The 17,394-nt window shown below is 48.0% G+C and overlaps 1 protein-coding gene across 2 annotated transcripts in view; it reads left to right on the plus strand.

Annotated features, from left to right (window-relative positions):
- Positions 1-971: 971 nt before the first annotated feature.
- The window catches only part of PLXNB2 (plexin B2), a 775,326-nt gene continuing 758,903 nt past the window's right edge, over positions 972-17,394 (plus strand). The window contains exon 1 of one of the 2 annotated variants that reach the window (XM_069627846.1): positions 972-989. The gene's annotated coding sequence lies outside the window, so the exon portion shown is untranslated. Of the gene's footprint in view, positions 990-1,371; positions 1,623-17,394 lie in introns of those variants that run through there. The other variant, XM_069627845.1, reaches the window with a different exon arrangement.

Raw genomic sequence — 17,394 nt, forward strand, 5'->3', positions numbered from 1 at the left:
GTAATGGGGGCATCAGTGTTGGAGACTACAGGGGTGTGCCCAGAGCTCTCAGGTTTCCCGTGGCATGCGAGAGAAGCCCACTCCGTCATGTTTTGCTTGGAATTCAGGGACTTGTAGTTCTCCCGATTTTCAAATAGGAAAGGGAAACACGCCGAGTGCCAGAATCCACAGGGGGTAACAGGAGGAGGGGGCCTTCCCATGCATGAACACAGGGCACGTGAGGGCTCTGGGTCTGTGCTCTTGTGGAGGTTGGTGGGAAGAGGTCACGCCCTTGAACACACGAGCAGTGCGACCATGTGGGGAGTGGATGCTCACGTTTAATGTGATGCTAGCAATTACAACCTGGCACCAGAAGCATGCACCATCCGCCCGTGCCAATGTCATCCATTCCGTCCGGGAGGCGTAGTCCAGTCCTGGCTTTAACCCAGCAACCTGTGACTGGTAGCCCTGGATTTACAAGGGGTAACTCCAGGACTACGTGTCCCAGAATGCAAACTTACAACCATGCCTGGAATAGCACTAACCCCCCCGAATGGATATTGTTGGCACGCACGATTATCCCGTCTTCCAATCCAATGTCCTCGTCGCAGTCGTTATAAACAGGCGTCTTTTTGCGGAAGGACGGTGACGAGGAAGATGAGCTGACAGAATATTAAAGACAAATATGCACAGTGACCAATCAGAGCAGCCCCTTCTGTGTTTTGAGCGGGGGGGGCGCCAGAGGAGGCGTGGCTCGCAGTGGGGCAGGTACGTGTGTTCACGCACACTGTGGGCGGGCCGCGCATTAGCACGCCCGCTCTTGCACGCCACCTGCAGCAGCTGCGTGTGTGTATGGAACATCTGTGCCTTATACAGAAAGAGGGGTGGCGCCTCGCATTCCCAAAGCGCACACGAGCGTGAATGCATTGGAGCAAGAACGAGGCGTCTAGGCGCTGCACCTATCCAAAAGAATGGAGTAAAACGAATGGAATGTTTAAGGTGGAACATGGGTAGGTCCTTCCCCCTTATTAAATTACATTAAGCAGAATAAAGGCCCATCGATGACGCAGAAGAAACATGCACTGGAAATAGACGGCGGGTCATTTCTATAGCTCCTAGATGCTGTGCGTGTGTGCGCTTTTGTCGAGATGCGAGTAGAAGTGGCCGATCCTCCGTGCCCGGACCGCTGAATCCCGGCAGAAGTGCGGGCACAGGGACAGGAGAGCGTTATGCCCGGACCCCCTTGGAGGGAGGGAGTCGCGGTCCAGGGAGGGGAGAAAGTTTGGGCTTCGCTCCACAGCCCTGCCTCCTGCCCTCCCACTGGCTGCGCCCTGGGTACGGGGCGGGGGGAGTAGGAGGAGGCAGGGGCGGGAGCGGCCCCCGCCCCTCTCATCCCGGCTCTCTGCTGCTTCCTGCTCCGGAGCGGATGTGTGCAGCGCCCACAGGTGTGCCTCCTCCTGCCCCCTTCTCCCTCTAGCACCGATCTTTCGAGGCGCAGCCCGGGGCAGGAGACTCGAGGGGTCCGCTGCGCGTCCGAATAGCCCCACCGCCGAGATCTGGAGCCCGGATGGCGAGGGGCTGCCCGCCTCTGTGGGAGCGCCGAGGCTGCTGAGGACGAGCCCGGCGCTGGGCACTAACTTGGGGTAAGTTGCCTTCCGATTGCTGCCCCCTCACCTGATTGGGTGGTTAAGGGGTGCTGAAGGCAAGCCCGCTCCCCCTATCTTTCCATCTGCACCCTCCCTGCCATGGAATGGGATTCTTAAGCACCCTTTTCTGACCACGACCGTGTTTCGGAGCCAAGCGTTCAGACACCCTTCTTCAGGGTCACCTACATATTCCCTAAATGTTATTGTGTTTCGTTAGTGGTGTGCGAGTGTGGTGGTGTTGTGATGCACACTTCACTGTCATGCACGTTGTCCTTTTAAGATGAGAACTGCCCCCCCTCCCCCCTGGATTTATTTTCTATACTATCTACTATCCCCCTACCCTACTCGCACTGCAGCACCAGCCCTCAGGTTTGCAGCTGTCTCTGGGGAATACTCTCCGGCCTCCACGTTGTGTGTGGGGTGGAGTGCACATTATTACACTGCTTATTTGGGGTTGGTGGGGTCTAGGAATGCAAACATGTGCGTGGCACCCACCGAGCTGTTGTGATTGTTCACGGTGAGCCCCTCCTCTTCCATGGGGAGTCGGCAGGGGTCAGTATTGATGTCTCAGTGCCTCTTGTTGGGAGGGGGCGCCGTGCCCCTGCCCCTTCTGAGAACTGGCATATATGGCTGTCATTTAGGGGAATTCCTGCCTGCCAGGGCCCTGGACTTTGACCTTACCTCGTCAGCACGAGACTCCGCGGGATTGGCCGCGCGCAGTGTCCGGGTCACTTGCTAGAATGTCCTGGGATTGGCTTTTTAGACACTCCCTCTCACGCGTGATGTCATGTTAAGGCTTTCTTCCTGGTCCTGCCCTAGGGTGCAGTCACAGAGCATTCATGTTCTGGAAGGCCCCGGGGCAACATGTGTAGTTTCACTGCCTGTCTTTTGACACCCCTGTGGGATTGCCCTTTGAATGACTGTGCGCCTGGCACACGGGCTGGTACCATGACAGGCAGACTCCTTCATCAAGAGGCCACCCTCTGCCATAAAAATGACTATGCGCCTGGCACACAGGCTGGTACCATGACACGCAGACTCCTTCATCAAGAGGTGTCCCTCTGCCCTTTAAATGACTGTGCGCCTGGCACATGGGCTGGTACCATGACACGCAGACTCCTTCATCAAGAGGTGCCCCTCTGCCCTTTAAATGACTGTGCGCATGGCACATGGGCTGGTACCATGACACGCAGACTCCTTCATCAAGAGGTGCCCCTCTACCATATAAATGACTGCACGCCTGGCACATGGGCTGCCACCATACTATGCAGGCTGATAAAGCTGCACCCCCCTCTGCCCTTTACATTTATATATACCTGGCACATCGGCTGGTACCATGCCATGCATACTGGTTTGTGAAGCTGCCCGTTTGCTGTGTCTTCTGCCTCTCCACAGTTGCTACTTTGTAGCAAATGAATATCATTGCGTTTCCTCTCCCGAGTGTGTTTTCAGGTCTGATTGGCAACTTTGCGCCCACCCTTGCCTAAAAGATAAAATAAAAGCTGGCCTGCTTGCTTTAGCGTTTCCCCCATTTCAGCTCCTCGGGAGTGACGATTAAGGATGGCAGCACGTGACTCCCCTGCCCCCGCCAGGTGTGCCGGGGACCTTTCTAATGAAGTTATGTTATGAAGAAGCATGTGGTCGTGTGTACTGGTATACTGATGGGCACTGCCACCACGCGGCCCTGTCCTCGCAGCGTTTTCTGTTTGTTGCCATCTTATGGCCAGGCAGCACCAGCATGGCACTGCCTGGCAAAGGCGTATGCCACGCCCGGGCTGTTGGCTTTGCCACTGTTTTGTTTCACCTCCCGCTGCTCTGCTGAGATGACCTGACTGTGTGGTGTTTTATTGTGGGCATGTGTGCTGTTGTGACTGTGTAATCAAGTGTGGAAAGGAGCTGGCCGTGAAAGAGCCCTAACAACACTGTGGCGTGAGCACTGACGTAGCGCGTAAGCTCCCAGAACGCCCCATCCGTTTCTAGGCACTGCCTGTTTCACAGCTGTGGGACGTCCTGGGTGGGGGATTGAAGAGAATTGACGTCAACCTTTGACCTCTGCTATGGTCAAAATAGCCCACAGGAGCACGTGTGACAGCTGTGTGTTTCCCTGCACTAATCGCTACCTAAAGTGGGGTCCAAACCAGTAGGACCCCTTTCGGGTCACGAGGCATCCGCGTGGAAACGTGCCCTTGCTGGGCCCAAAGTGTTCACAAACAAATCAACACTACCCCCGACCCCCTTATATTTATGCTGTGCCGACATTTTTCTAGGGGACTATAACATAGAGGGCTGTGTAGCTGTACCCTTGCACCCCAATGTCCGATTTTTTGTGTGTGGGGAGTGGGGCGGCATAATGAAGAGTTGCCCACAAAATGTTGTTCTTTATAATAAAAAAATAAAAAAAAACCTGAATCGCAACAGCATGTTAAATGAGTAGGCGATGAATGCAATGCCACTCTGTTTGAGTGGAGCAATAGTTAGGACGATTTGGGGTACATTTCTTCAGCTATCCTAGACTTGGTGTTGTACTTATGGAAATAGGGGCTGGGGGGAGGTGACTGGGGATGTGGTGAATTAGGCTGGGGGCTATGTGTGGTTATATGCTTCAATGTAATTAGTTGTTTTTAAAAAAAATGTGTTTTGATGGTTTCAAGTACTTTAAATGTCTTATGGAGTGTATTGTAATGTATGTGATTTTATAGTTTTGTAAATAAGTTTCCAAAAAAAAAATAGTTTTAGGACGAGCTTGAACAAACATTTGAACGGGCAAACTTGATTTAAAGAAAAAAATTTACTGATTGCCGTACAAGTACATTTTTTTTAGAACAAGTTTGAACAAAAATGATTCAACAGAATTGACAAAAAATGAAAGTCATGAAATGGTCACAGCGCCTCGATGCCCCTGGGCTGTAGTGCGCTCTAAAAATTCAAATAAATAAATGGTCGGTGGCGTGCGCTTGAGTGAACCCATGAAAGGACGGATTGCACCAACGCATGCCCGTTCTGGAACTGGCGCGGATCTCAGGGCTGCCAGTGGCTGCTGCAAGCAGTGCCCAGTCTCCAGTCCTGGGGCAACGTTCTGTCCTGGCTGCATGTGTGTCAGTGGGCGAGCTGGGATTTCAAGTCAAGACCACGCCGCTCGAGTGATTCGGGAATGCAGGAGTGGGGTCAGAGGGGACCTTGAAGCCTTCCCCTCTGCTACCCGGCCATTTCATACAGTCTGGGTTTCTCATGCAACCTAGGTTATTGCTGGCAGGTGCCCACTCAAGAAATATAGTGCTGCCCAGTCTGGTGTCCACTTGGAAAACGAACCCAATTCTTTGTTTTCTTAAAATTAAAGCACTAGTTTAGGGCAAATATGTTATCATGAAGTGGTAGTTTAATTATAAACGGCCTCTTGAGTATTTGCAGTTCGTCTTATTTATATAATCATTATTTGCAAGAAAAGACTATCCTCTTCTATGGCCGGGGCATGCAAGCTTTGGCTCTCCAGACCAGAGCGAGTTTAACTGCAAATCCCATCAGCCCTAGGCAGCATGCTGAATGGTGAGTCCTCATGGGAGTTGTAGTCCAGCAGCTGGAGAGTACCCCTGATTTGGGCCATGCGTTGTGGTCTTGCATTTCAATGGCTTTTGTATAAGCAGGGGAGCCACTCTTCTGGCCCCCCCCCTTTGCTCCATGTGCTGGAATCTTGGTCACTGACTGCTCTGATGGTCTATCGGTAACTCTCATGTTGGCCACGTCTCAAATGTAGTCAGTGGCGTAACACAAAATGTGGGGGCCGGCCGCCCTGCGAGTCATGCTGCGGGGGCCCCCCTAACTCAGCAACAAATCACGGGTCCCGCCACACTCTGGGACGGCCTAGATTGTCACGATTGCACAATATACACAAACGTGTTGCTGAAGGGGTATGCCGCACACTGCACTAGGAGAAAGATATAAATATGTATTTTAATGCAATATACAGCACAGTTTCTGAGAAAAATTAGCCACAGTGTTTGCAATTCTTTTTGTAGGGTAACGCCAATCCAATACATGTAAGTCACCAACAGTGCACAGGAACATTAATGCTTTGCTATTAAAAATGCCATGCCACAATGAAAACATGTCCAACTGGCTGCACGATGTAGACCAGTGTAGACATGTAATAACATTACAGTAAAGCATGCCAGGCCACATTTAGACATACCTCGACTGGCTGCACCAAAATGCCAGTCGAAGCAATAACACATTAAAGCCTGCATCTCCACGGCTTCTAAAAACACGGCCAAACTCTTTAAAATCCGCAATAGAACTGGTCAATCCTGTTGCGGTCTCTACCTCTCCTGTTCCCTCCAAGGCCCTCTGTGTGGCTCTGGCCTTTCACTTCTCTGCTAAATCTCGGGACATCTGTCCTCTATCTCCTCTTCCTCTCCCTCTTCCTCTCTCGTCCCCCTTTGGCCATCTCTAGCTCTCCTCCTCCTTTTTCCTCTTTCTCTCTGACAACACCTGACAAGACTAATCTATGAAAGCGTCGTCCAAACAGGTGCTCCCCTGCTCCTCCAGAACCATCAAGGACCATATTGACACCCTTGCTCCAGCCTTGGACGATTTTTGTAATCACTCTTTAGACACTGGAACGTTCCCCTCTCCCCTTAAGCACTCCCTTGTGCACCCACTCCTCAAGAAGTCGTCTGCTGATCCGACCTGCCAGGCAAACTTTTGCCCAATCTCCATCGCCCCTTTCTTGGGCAAACTCTTGGAAAAGCTTGCCATCTCCCAGCTTACTCTCCACACTGAATCTGTTGGTTGTCTCCATGACCATCAGTCTGGCTTCAGAGATGCCAGAGGCATGGAAACTGCTCTCCTGAACACCCATGAAGATCTGCTCTCTAACCTTGATTCCAACATTCCTTCTGTCCTCACGCTCCTTCTTTCCTCTGCTTTCGACATAGTCAACAACGCCATCCTGATCAATCGACTCTGTGAGAACCAGAGCATCATGGATCAGGCCCTGGAGTGACTGACCTCCTTCCTCTTGGACCGCCACCCCTCACCCCCCTCCCAGGTCCAACCTGGTCCCAATCTCTCTGCCACCTCTCTACCTATGGCGTTCCCCAGGGCTCTATCCTCTCACCCTGATTTTTCAACCTCTACCTCTTTCCCACCCTTTGGCTCACCTGATCTCTACCTTTTCCTCTAACTTTCAGGGTTATGTGGATGACTCAGCTTTCCTTCAGGCTCCCCTCAGCCTCTTCTCCTCTCTCGCTGATTCCTGACTGTCTATCCGCGATTCAGGATTGGTGCGACTCCAACCATCTCTGCCTTAATGCCAGTAAGACGGAGATCCTTCTCATTGGGAGAAACAAAAGGGGGATGGCGAGGCGCGCACTCCAGTTCCCAGTCAAATTAGACCTGATACAAAAAGTAACTGGGTTAGATCCCAAAACAATTTAATAAGTATTAACAGGGTTGAATCCCAAAACAGTGAAAAAGTATTAACAGGGTTGTATCCCATCTACTGTTCAGTTGATCTATTTTTGTTCTCCTCCTGGCGCTTTCCTGTCACAAACAATCATCAGGGAGACTATGCTGGTATGCAGGTGATTCCAATTAGTAGCTCTTATATTCTCTAGGGATTCTGGTAGCTGTAGTTTTCATGTTACCAATCAGGTGACCAAGAACTGATACCCCTCCTAGTGCACAAGTCTTTCCCAAATTTGGGGGAAAGGAGAAAACCATCAGTGTGGTTCTCTAAAGTGGGGCACAGTAACACCGGTGCTGCTGCCTCTGGAGCCCGGGACTCCAACATTGTAAGAAACAATGAGAAACACCTTCTCATTGGGACCCTGGCATCAGCTTTCCCTCTCTCACTCTGGCCGTCTGCCTTGGGCCCACTTCCTGCGAGGCAAAAAACCTTGGTGTCATCTTCTATGCCACTCTCTTTCTCTCCTCACATCTCGTATGTCACCAAGAAGTTCCACTACCAGCTGCTCGTACTCAAAGGGACTCTTCCCTTTCTCACTTTTCACCAGACACTCACTGTCTCCAGAGCCCTGGTTCTCTAGGCTGGACTACTGCAACAGCCTCTTTCTCATTCTGCCTTCCTCTACTCTTCGTCATCTGCAACTAATCCAGAACAGGACTGCAAGACTTATCCTTGGCCTCAAGCCCAGGGATCATATCTCTCCAGCCCTGAAATCTCTCCACTGGCTCCCGGTGGCTAAAGGGATCAAGTTCAAGACCCTTTGCATTGTCCACAAGGCTTTCTGGGGCTGGGGTCTGCACTACATCCAACGCTCTCTTCCAAAATACCTTCCCTCTCGAGCCCTTCACTCAGCTACCTCCAACTCTCTTAAGGGTTAGACGCTTCTCCAGGCAGAGAGTGGGGGGTAGATCTCTCTCCTCTGCTGGTGCTGCCCTCTGGAATGACTTCCCTGCCCATTCAAACTTGAGCCAGACCATCTGAAGTTTCGGAAGCAGCTCAAAACATTCCTTTTCTCCTCTGCTTTCCCTCCCTCCCCTGCTGACCTACCTGTCTACTGTACCGACCGGTTGCTTGGATACCCTCAGAGTCTCTCTGAGTCCAGGCACTTTCTTGATCGGTCATCCTTGCACTGTCTCTGTGCCTACCATGCATTTAAGGGCTGTAACTGTAACCCTGCAGCCCCTTGTTCACCTTGCACTACCCATAGCCCCTCTTCCCTAGCTGCACTTACTCAGAGCATTGCAGCCCTGTTTTCCCCTCCCCTCTCCCTTGCACTCCCCCTCACCCCCCCTCCCTTTCCTCTTGCACCTCTCGTTCTCACAATGACACAAGGCCTAGTGAGATCATTTGTCTTGTCCTCCCTCTATCTTCCCTCGCTTGTCTTGTCGCGCATAGAAACACTTGTGTACATGCTCATTATAAATGACTTATCATATCATTTTATCACAGATGCCTAGAAAAGTATACAGTGCCGCAGTAAGAAATGGCTAGACTGGCAGCACCCAAATGCCAATCTAGCCAGGTAATTACACTTAGCAGGACTGCTTCATCAGAAATTCCCAGTTAAAAGAAAGTCATACCAAACTGAGGAATGACTAGACTGGCGGCACCAAAATGCCTCTCTAGCCACTAATACCCATATCATGCCTGCTTAGCCTGGACATGGACAGCCATTATGATATTTAACACACAATCCCGCCCCCACACATCCCCTCTCCCTCCCACCCCCTTCCCCAACCTCCAAAATCAGCTCCTTGGCCAAAAATGACCCCCACATCCCTCTTCCTTGTCCCAGAGCTTACGTATGAGGCTCCTTGCATCATAGGTAAGCACTGGGATGAGGAAGAGTGGGACTGGGAGTAATGAAGATTACAGGTAGCTAAGTCAGGCATTAGCTCCATGTACCTCTACCTCATCCCAGTACTTGTGTATGAGGCAGAGTACACAAGTACTGCCTCATGCGTACTGGGACGAGGAAGAATAGGTCTAGGAGTAATCAAGGCATTAAACCCAAGTAGTGGCACAACACCTTTGAGTTGACTGGGCTTCAGCACCCCCCCTCCCCTCCCCCACTGACATTTTGGGCTATGTTGACTCAACCTGGCTGACCTTCAGAGCAGTTGCCAGACAGAACAGGACACAGATGTTAAACAGCACCTGGGTTTGCTGTTAATAAGGGCCCAGCAATTACCAACGTAAAGCATTTCACTGCTAGTACCTGCATTCAAATGCCACATTTTTTAGGGAATTGAAATTGCGATGTGGGTCTAGTACTTGCATGCCAGGGGAGTGATTGTAAGGGCAGAGTGGGAATACAAGACTTAAAGGAGAGAGTTAACTGCTTGTAACATTGAAGCTGCACTAGAATAGTCTCATTAAAATGCATAAAGAAGTTAGATGCCCCACACAAATAAGTTTGCCCCTCCCCACCACCCGTGAAGTTAGCGCATCTCCCAACATTTGAAGGGTTAGCCCCCCGAAATGTATATTTTGTTGTGCCCCTGTACACAAGCACACACACCATTCACCATATACACACCCAGCCATCCATCCATACTTTTAAGTGTGCACCCTTTCAACGCACACGTCATGGGGTTGAGGGGAGCCCTATTACTTCAAAAAGAAATTTGGGGCTCATTACGGGTCCGACGGTAACCGTGCCGGTGCTACCGGCTGGTTGCTGCCAGACCCGTAAAAAAAAATCCCGGTGCCCGACTTCCCGGTGCCACCGGGCTCTTCAAAGTCCAGCGACCGGGAAGTCAGGCGCCGGTAATTTCGGTAATCCCCCATAGGACTCCATGGGATTGGGGACACAGAAGCACCGGCACCGTTGTTAACGGTGCCGATGCTTCCGTGACGGGTCTGCCTAGCGTAGCCGCTGTGCCCGGCAGGATCAGACCAGTCGGGCACAGCGGCCCCAGCAGGTAGACCTGTAATATGTCGGTCTGGAAACAACGGTGCCGGTAAGATTACCAGCACCGTTGATTCCGGGCCGGCATGGTCAGAATGAGCCCCATTGTTTCTTTTTGATGTCACTCCAACTTAATTAAGAAATTATTCAGTTAAGGACCGAACCATAACGTAAATAATTTCTTTATGAAGGCAGAGTGACTTCAAAAATAAACTATTTATTTTTGAAGTCATAATGCCCCCCCCCCCCACCCCATGACATGGAGCCCTCCAGCCTAGGGTCTTCCATGTCATGGGTTGGTGGGAGCCCTCAGCCTTCAAAAAGAAAGTTTCTTTTTGTAGTCACTTTCTGTTACAGAAATAATTTCTTTATTAATGCAGAGTGAATTCAAAACAAAACTTTTTTTTTTTTGTAGAAAAAAAATGTTTTTTTTGTTAAGTGAGGCCCCCTCCCAGGCATGTGCTGGCGGGCCCACCGCACCGCGGAGGGTGCGGGGGCCCCTGTTAAGCCAGTGATTGTAGTGTGTTGTATGTGAGGTTGGTGGATCGGGCTGTTGACTTTTAGTCCCGTCCGCTTTACTGCAAGACTCGCCATGCAAAGGTGCGGAGGTCCTTGCAGTTCTGCTTTTGTGTAGAAACCTATACATTTTGTCATCAGTGTCTCTCCCTTAAGTATTGGCTTAGCAATATCACCAAATTGGTTTGCCTTGAATAATAATACAAATTACAGGTGGACAGAAAGGATGATGTACATGGTTTGGCGTGGCCTGAATACTGATTGGTCGGTTGCACGGTCGTGTTGGAATGGTGGCTTGAACATACTACAAGAAAGGGCCGAATCTTTCCCCTCATTTCGTGGCCATTTTTTGACTCTATTTGGGTCGCTGTCCTGATGCTATATCTAAGGGTTCACCAACTCAGGGTTTACACCTCATTAATATTCATGAGATACATTTGCATACGATGATTCTAAATGCATGCTTATTTTTCTTCATGATTTTTAATGAGGGATATCCTGAAAACCCGTCAGGATTCTGGCCCTTGAGGCCTGGAGTTGGATGACACTGCCTGTTCTTGGCAGCAAATTGCTCTTGTTTTGGAGTAGTGTGCACAGCCTGGGCCCCTTTGCTTCTATCGTAGGCTACTCTTTCATGTAGGCACCATTTTTAATCTAGACGAAGGCCACGCTTCCCTTACCTGACCCTACTCGTTCAAGCTGGTCTAGTGCCTAGAAGAGCAAAGTGCAGAGCATATAGTTTGCTAGCACAATACCAAAGAGTGGAGTGAGAAATGCAGAGGGTTGCGTGTCATGCATAGGACCAAATGGAGGCAAAAAGAGAAGACGCCTCATTACAGAAATGTTGCAAGTGCAACATTGCTTGGTATTTGCACTAGATTGAAACCATTTCCCCTAGCAAAAAGACTCATTTTTTTGCACGCCTCAGTGCAAAAATGCACGTGAAGAGTATTTTTGGCACTGTAGCAGTTTTTCACATAATGCTAATACTGTGCAAAATTGCACTTGCATGGGTGGAACGTTACTCCAGTGATGCCCCTGGAATGTGGGGCGGTGCATGAGGTTTCAGAGGGTACCAGGTCACCTGTGTGGGGTGTTTAGGGTCACCCTTGAGTCCACCAATGGCTTCTCTCCCACAGCTTCAGATCCACCATAGTGCCTACAGACCATGAAACTGGCACCGGTGCACAATATCAATCCCAGCGACCAGTGCATGCTCAGTTTTTCTTATTATTTGTAAACCAATATTTTACCGAATGCTGTTTGTGGTGTCGGTTGTTGCTTTTAGGCTAACGGGATGGTCCCACATATGTGAACTTTTGGTCCTTCATGGTAACCTACCATTCCCCTAGTTAATGCGTTTAGAAAGCGTTCATCCTAAGAGTATTATGTCCTCAAAAGGCACTAAGAGTATGTTGCTGTGAACTATTCGGGTCAAATAGAAAACTGGATTCTGCGGCACAGATTAATTTCCTACTGAGTTGTTCACTTTTTATAATTTTGCTCAAGGAATCGCGGCTGTGGGGCTTTCAGGCCCTCTACCAGTTTAAAATCTGGTAGAGCAAACCCAGCTGGGAGTGGCTGTGTTGCGGATGTACCGTACGAGGGGACTAGATGTGCTCTTTCCTTTGGTCGCTTTGACCTGACCCTATCATAGATCTTGTTACATTCAGTGTCTGTATTCACTCCATAGCTTTAAGCTCCCTTCCTTATTGTTGCCGCACGGTCCAGACTACTCACTGGTTGGCACCATGAACGTCCAAATGTCTTTGACTGTGTGCTGCACAAACTTTCTTCTGAAAACATGCAGCCTTGGCAGCGACGTCTTGAGGGGGGGGGGGAAAGCAATCCGGGATGTTCCCAATGATACTTTCAGGTTTCACTAACATTTCTACTCATGTACGCTTAGGTGGGGAGACCCACCTGAAATTACATTTCCTGAGGAGTGCCATTACCAGGAGTAATGTACTATTACTTGTATGTCTATTACCAGGAGTAACATTCTAGTCTATTACCGGGAGTAATGTACTATATTACCTGGAGTAATGGACTAGTCTGTTACCAGTATTTCTATTACTAGGTGTTTTAGCGGTCTTCTTTCTAGAAAGTTGCAAATTGTTTCTAATGTTATTGTTCTTGAATTTGTTCTCCTTTCTCAAACACTTTGAAAAGGTTTGTCTGATTTGCTTTGTACCTTTGCTGTGTGGGAACATTTCTTTAAATTGACTATTTCTCCCTACTGGTTGCATAGGCCGGGCAATCTGAATTTCCTGTTATGTTCATGTCCGCCTGTTTGGATCTCCAGTTTGTGGTACCCGGTGAGCATCTGTGTGTCTATATTGCGATGTGCAAGTTAGCTGGCATGTAGTTCCTGTGCCGGGACATATAACCCTCTGTAGCGGATTTTAGAACATGGCACACTCCAGCCAGGGATTTTTTCCACTGACAAGAATGCGGCACACAATAAAAACACTTTTTATCTTTATCCTCAGATTCTACTTTGAGAAGGCACCCAATCCGTCTCACACCCACCTTAACAAATACCCAGTGTCACAATGTACAAGGAACTAGCCCGGTGTGTAATAATGAAATATTTATCAGTTTTTACAATTCAAAGAAAATCCAGCAAATCAAAATTTAGGGCAGCAATCACACTACTACTGTGGCTTTACAATGCAAAAATCCTACAATACAATTAAGTCAAATTCCCAACATCATCTACATAAACATTTAATAGAAAGCAGAAGCAGAATTACTTTTCTTCAAAATGACAGATGGCACACAGGTTATGCACTTCACCTGTAACACTTCCCCCCCTCCCCCAAATACCTACTACCGACATTCTTAAATTCTTTGTGGATGGAAAGTAGTGGCAAGGAGTCAGTATCAACCCAACACCCCAGGATGAGAGGCAAGCAATGGATTGAAAAACTTCAAAGGGAGCAAAATGGCATACTCAGATTTTACGGGTTACTTGTTGATCAGTTTACAGTTGCAGTGGAAAAGCTAGGACAGAAATATGTGTGGCTGCACTTAAGAGACAAGGAAGCTTACAGACTATTGAACTGGGCACCAAAGCAACGTGACCCAGGTCAGAAAATCATTTTTGGGAGGAAAACGATGCAGAATAAAATACACGGCTGAATTGCAATTTCTTATTTTACATGGGCTTTAAAATGACAAGCAGCTAAGAAAAGGGGCTTAGCTGTCAAAATCGATAATCGTGTTTTGGGATGAGAAACAAAGGCACATAACAGACAGGATTCTGAGGGAAAAGATTACTCTTTATGGGATTATGTTTGGGTTTTTTTATGGCAAAAAGCGGAATTTAGAGAAAAACATAATACATGGGCAAATTCGGTTTTGGTTGCACAATGACAGGTTCTACTGAGGCTATATTTTAATGACTATATTCATTAAAGAAAGGCACTTGACATGAGGCTGTGGATCTCTTTTTAGGGGAATTAATTTATTTCCAAATGGTACTAGGGGATTTGCACAGATAACGGAAATAATTATCAAAGGAAGACACTAACCAATATGGACTAACGCAGATCGTTCTAAGGAAAGGTGAATAGATGATACTGGGAATTTGGGATTTTGTATGGGATATTAATAGGATTTGAATAGGATGCAAGGGTAAAAGAGCGGGATATGCTGTTATTGGGTACTGGGTGATATACTTACAAGATAATCTTGAGTTTGGTAATTTGGACAGCCAGCGAGGTCTCTGGACAGCGGGGCCAAGAGATCTGGTCACTGGGACAGCTGGGCTCTCCTGGATGGGAACAGCTGGGCAAGGTCATATGTGTAATTTCTATGACTTCCTTTGTCTCCCACTGAGTTACTTTTTACAAAAATAAGCTATGGAGCACAACTTCAAATCCATCCTAGTCACCATCATAAGAAACAGAGCTGCAGATTCCATATTTCACAGGGAATCGGACAGCCCAATCGCCAACTCTGTGTGAGGTAGCATTGCTTTTTGGCAAATTTTGCCATTTTAGGAGACGCATAATATTTAAAATTCTGTAAATGGCTACACATATGCCCACAATTAGTTTGCCTATTTTCACCAAGTTTAATATCGGTATCCTGTATACTTCACCCAGAAATGCATTTTTCCTGCCATTACAGTTTCCCAGGTGCTAGGAACATATGCTTAGTCTCACTGTGTTTTTTTAGAAATCACTTAAACAGTTATAATATCACATTGCTGCTTATTCAGATTGCTGGGGAAAAATGTCTTCCTAAATGTACCTTATCGTCAGTGGGGTAGATTTGTCACAGATGTGGGCGGTGCTACAAACCCCCACAGCAACTGTCTTCCCCTGGGTCAGTCTGAACAGCAGGTTTTCATGACTCCTTTTGAAACCAGGCAGTTGGGCTGGGAGGGCTGTCAAAGGAAATCTCACCTCTTGGTGAAATGCTAGTTTGCCTTGGGTCCTTTGTTCATTTTGGGTAGGGATGCCGGCCAGTCTGACAAAGCTGCAAACTCCCACACTTTGGCCCTTTCATGTGCCCATGGGGGCTAGTTCACTTGTGGAGGTAATTCTTTTCCCATAGAAGGCAGGGCACCTTTGAAGTGAGTGCCTGGGCAAAACCTGTTCTGCTGATTTCAAAGTTTTTTTTCTATTTTCTTTCAACAGAAGCCAACTCTTTTTTGGGAATAAATATAATGTACATTTTAGTTAGCCATGTCACTGCACCCCCTTCCCCCCCACATATACAATACTGTTTCTGTGTGAGCATCTTGGTACTCGGCAGTAGTAAAGCATGCCAGGGTGGGTTCCCATGAAGAACTTTGTGATGTTTGAAAAGGATATCAAGAGCAAAGTGCAAAGCCGTCTTGGATGTCGTGTGTGCAGCTTTAGTATTCAGAAAGCGGAACAGCAAATGTGGTGCCGTCCTGCATGCAGGTCATTTTCAGACAATTTCAAATGGAGGTAAAACACTGCAGAACACTTCTTTTGGTGGCATTCTCGTGTTTAGTGCTCACCACATATATGCACCATGGAAAGAAAAGTGCAGCTGTTTTTTCTGCATTATTTCCATGCAGTTTTTATTTTAAGGGGTTTTATGCAAGAGCCTTAAATGTACCCCACACGTCCAAGCTGTTGCTTACCGCTATTTGACCTTCCCTGAGAGTGCCGCATTGGGGTTCTATGTCTTGTACTCATTTCTTATAAGATGTAGCCTCCTGGGCTGTTAAATTGAGCACTTCACACCTAATGTACTTTCGCATCAGAAGCCACTGAAGGTACATGGCTGGACCGTGGAGATGGGTGGAGCCTCAATGTTGGCTACAGAGAACTTTATCCAGATAAAGTACCAATTCTGCACCCGATTTTTGTATTTGAGTTTAGTGTTGCAAAACTTTTTTTTATTTTTTGTACATGTGTATATTTATTGTTGGGACCATATGCGATGCATATTGTGACTGAATTTGGGAATTTCCTGCTGGGTGTGTTCTGGGACATTCATCTCAAGCTTAGATAATCCAACCCCTGTGTGGGAGTCAGCCATAAGAATTGATAAGACTGGTACTATAAAGCTTTCTGCTACGATGACGGAGCCATCAGCCTTTAATGTGGAAGCCGCATTGTGCTTATGAATTACTTTGACGTTGGAAATGAAACCGCATTCTGCCAATTGCATTGATTGGGAAATGGGAACCTCAACCGAGGATTCTAGATTAATTTGCCATCAAACAACTTTTCAAATCTGGCAGAAAGATGGGTTACTTTTGTCACAAGTGGTAACAAATAATGCAATAAGGATCTTCACGTTTATGCTTTTTATTTAAGGTGTCGGGATGTATCTTGTTATTTTTTTTGTGTGTTCCCTTACATTCAACAAGATCTCGGGAGGATAGCACAGGGGCAATGTGCTTGCCTTGGAAGCAAGATGACACGGAGCAACACAGGTTTGATCCCCGGGTCCGTGCTTAGAAACCTATGGGTATTAAGCGCATTATAAATAAAAATCATTTCATTTATCAATGTGGGTTCTTCTTTCTGGGTAAGTCCCCAGGAGTTGTTTTCTCTGTCCTTTCTCTCAGGGATATGGTGTCCTGCTCAATAGTCCACACGTGCAGATACAGTGCCCTGCTCACACTCCCAGGTGTATAGTGCCCTGTTCACTAGTCCGCATCCAGGGATATACTACCCTGCTCACCAGTCTGCACCTAGGGATATATTGCCCTGCTCACACTCCCAGGTGTATAGTGCCCTGTTCACTAGTCTGCAACCAGGGATATAGTGCACTGATCGGCAGTCTACACCCAGGAATGTAGAGCTCTGATCAGCAGTCTGCACCCAGGGATATAGTGTAACGCTCAACAGTCTGCACCCAGGACTATATCAGCATGTTAACTAGTTTGTACCCAGGGATGTAATGCCGTGCTCAACAGTATGCACCCAGGGATATAGTGCCTTGCTCAGGATATAACATGCTCACTAGTCTGCACCCAGGGATGTAGTTCCCTGCTCAACAGTCTGCACCCATGGATATATCAACATGTTCAACAGTCTGCACCCAGGGATATAGTGCCTTGCTCAGGATATAACATGTTCACTAGTCTGCACCCAGGGATATAGTGCACCGATTAGCAGTCTGCACCCAAGGATAGATCAGCATGTTCAGCAGTCTGCACCCAGGGATATAGTGCCTTGCTCAGGATATAACATGTTCACTAGTCTGCACCCAGGGATATAGTGCACAGATTAGCAGTCTGCACCCAGGGATATATCGGCATGTTCAGCAGTCTGCACCAAGGGATATAGTGCCTTGCTCAGGATATACCAACACTTTCACTAGTCTGCACCCAGGGATGTAGTGGGCAGACTGTTGAACAGGGAACTATATCCCTGGGTGCA

The sequence above is a fragment of the Ambystoma mexicanum genome, chromosome 12 (assembly GCF_040938575.1).
Source record: "Ambystoma mexicanum isolate Mex_15411 chromosome 12, UKY_AmexF1_1, whole genome shotgun sequence".
NCBI lineage: Eukaryota > Metazoa > Chordata > Amphibia > Caudata > Ambystomatidae > Ambystoma > Ambystoma mexicanum.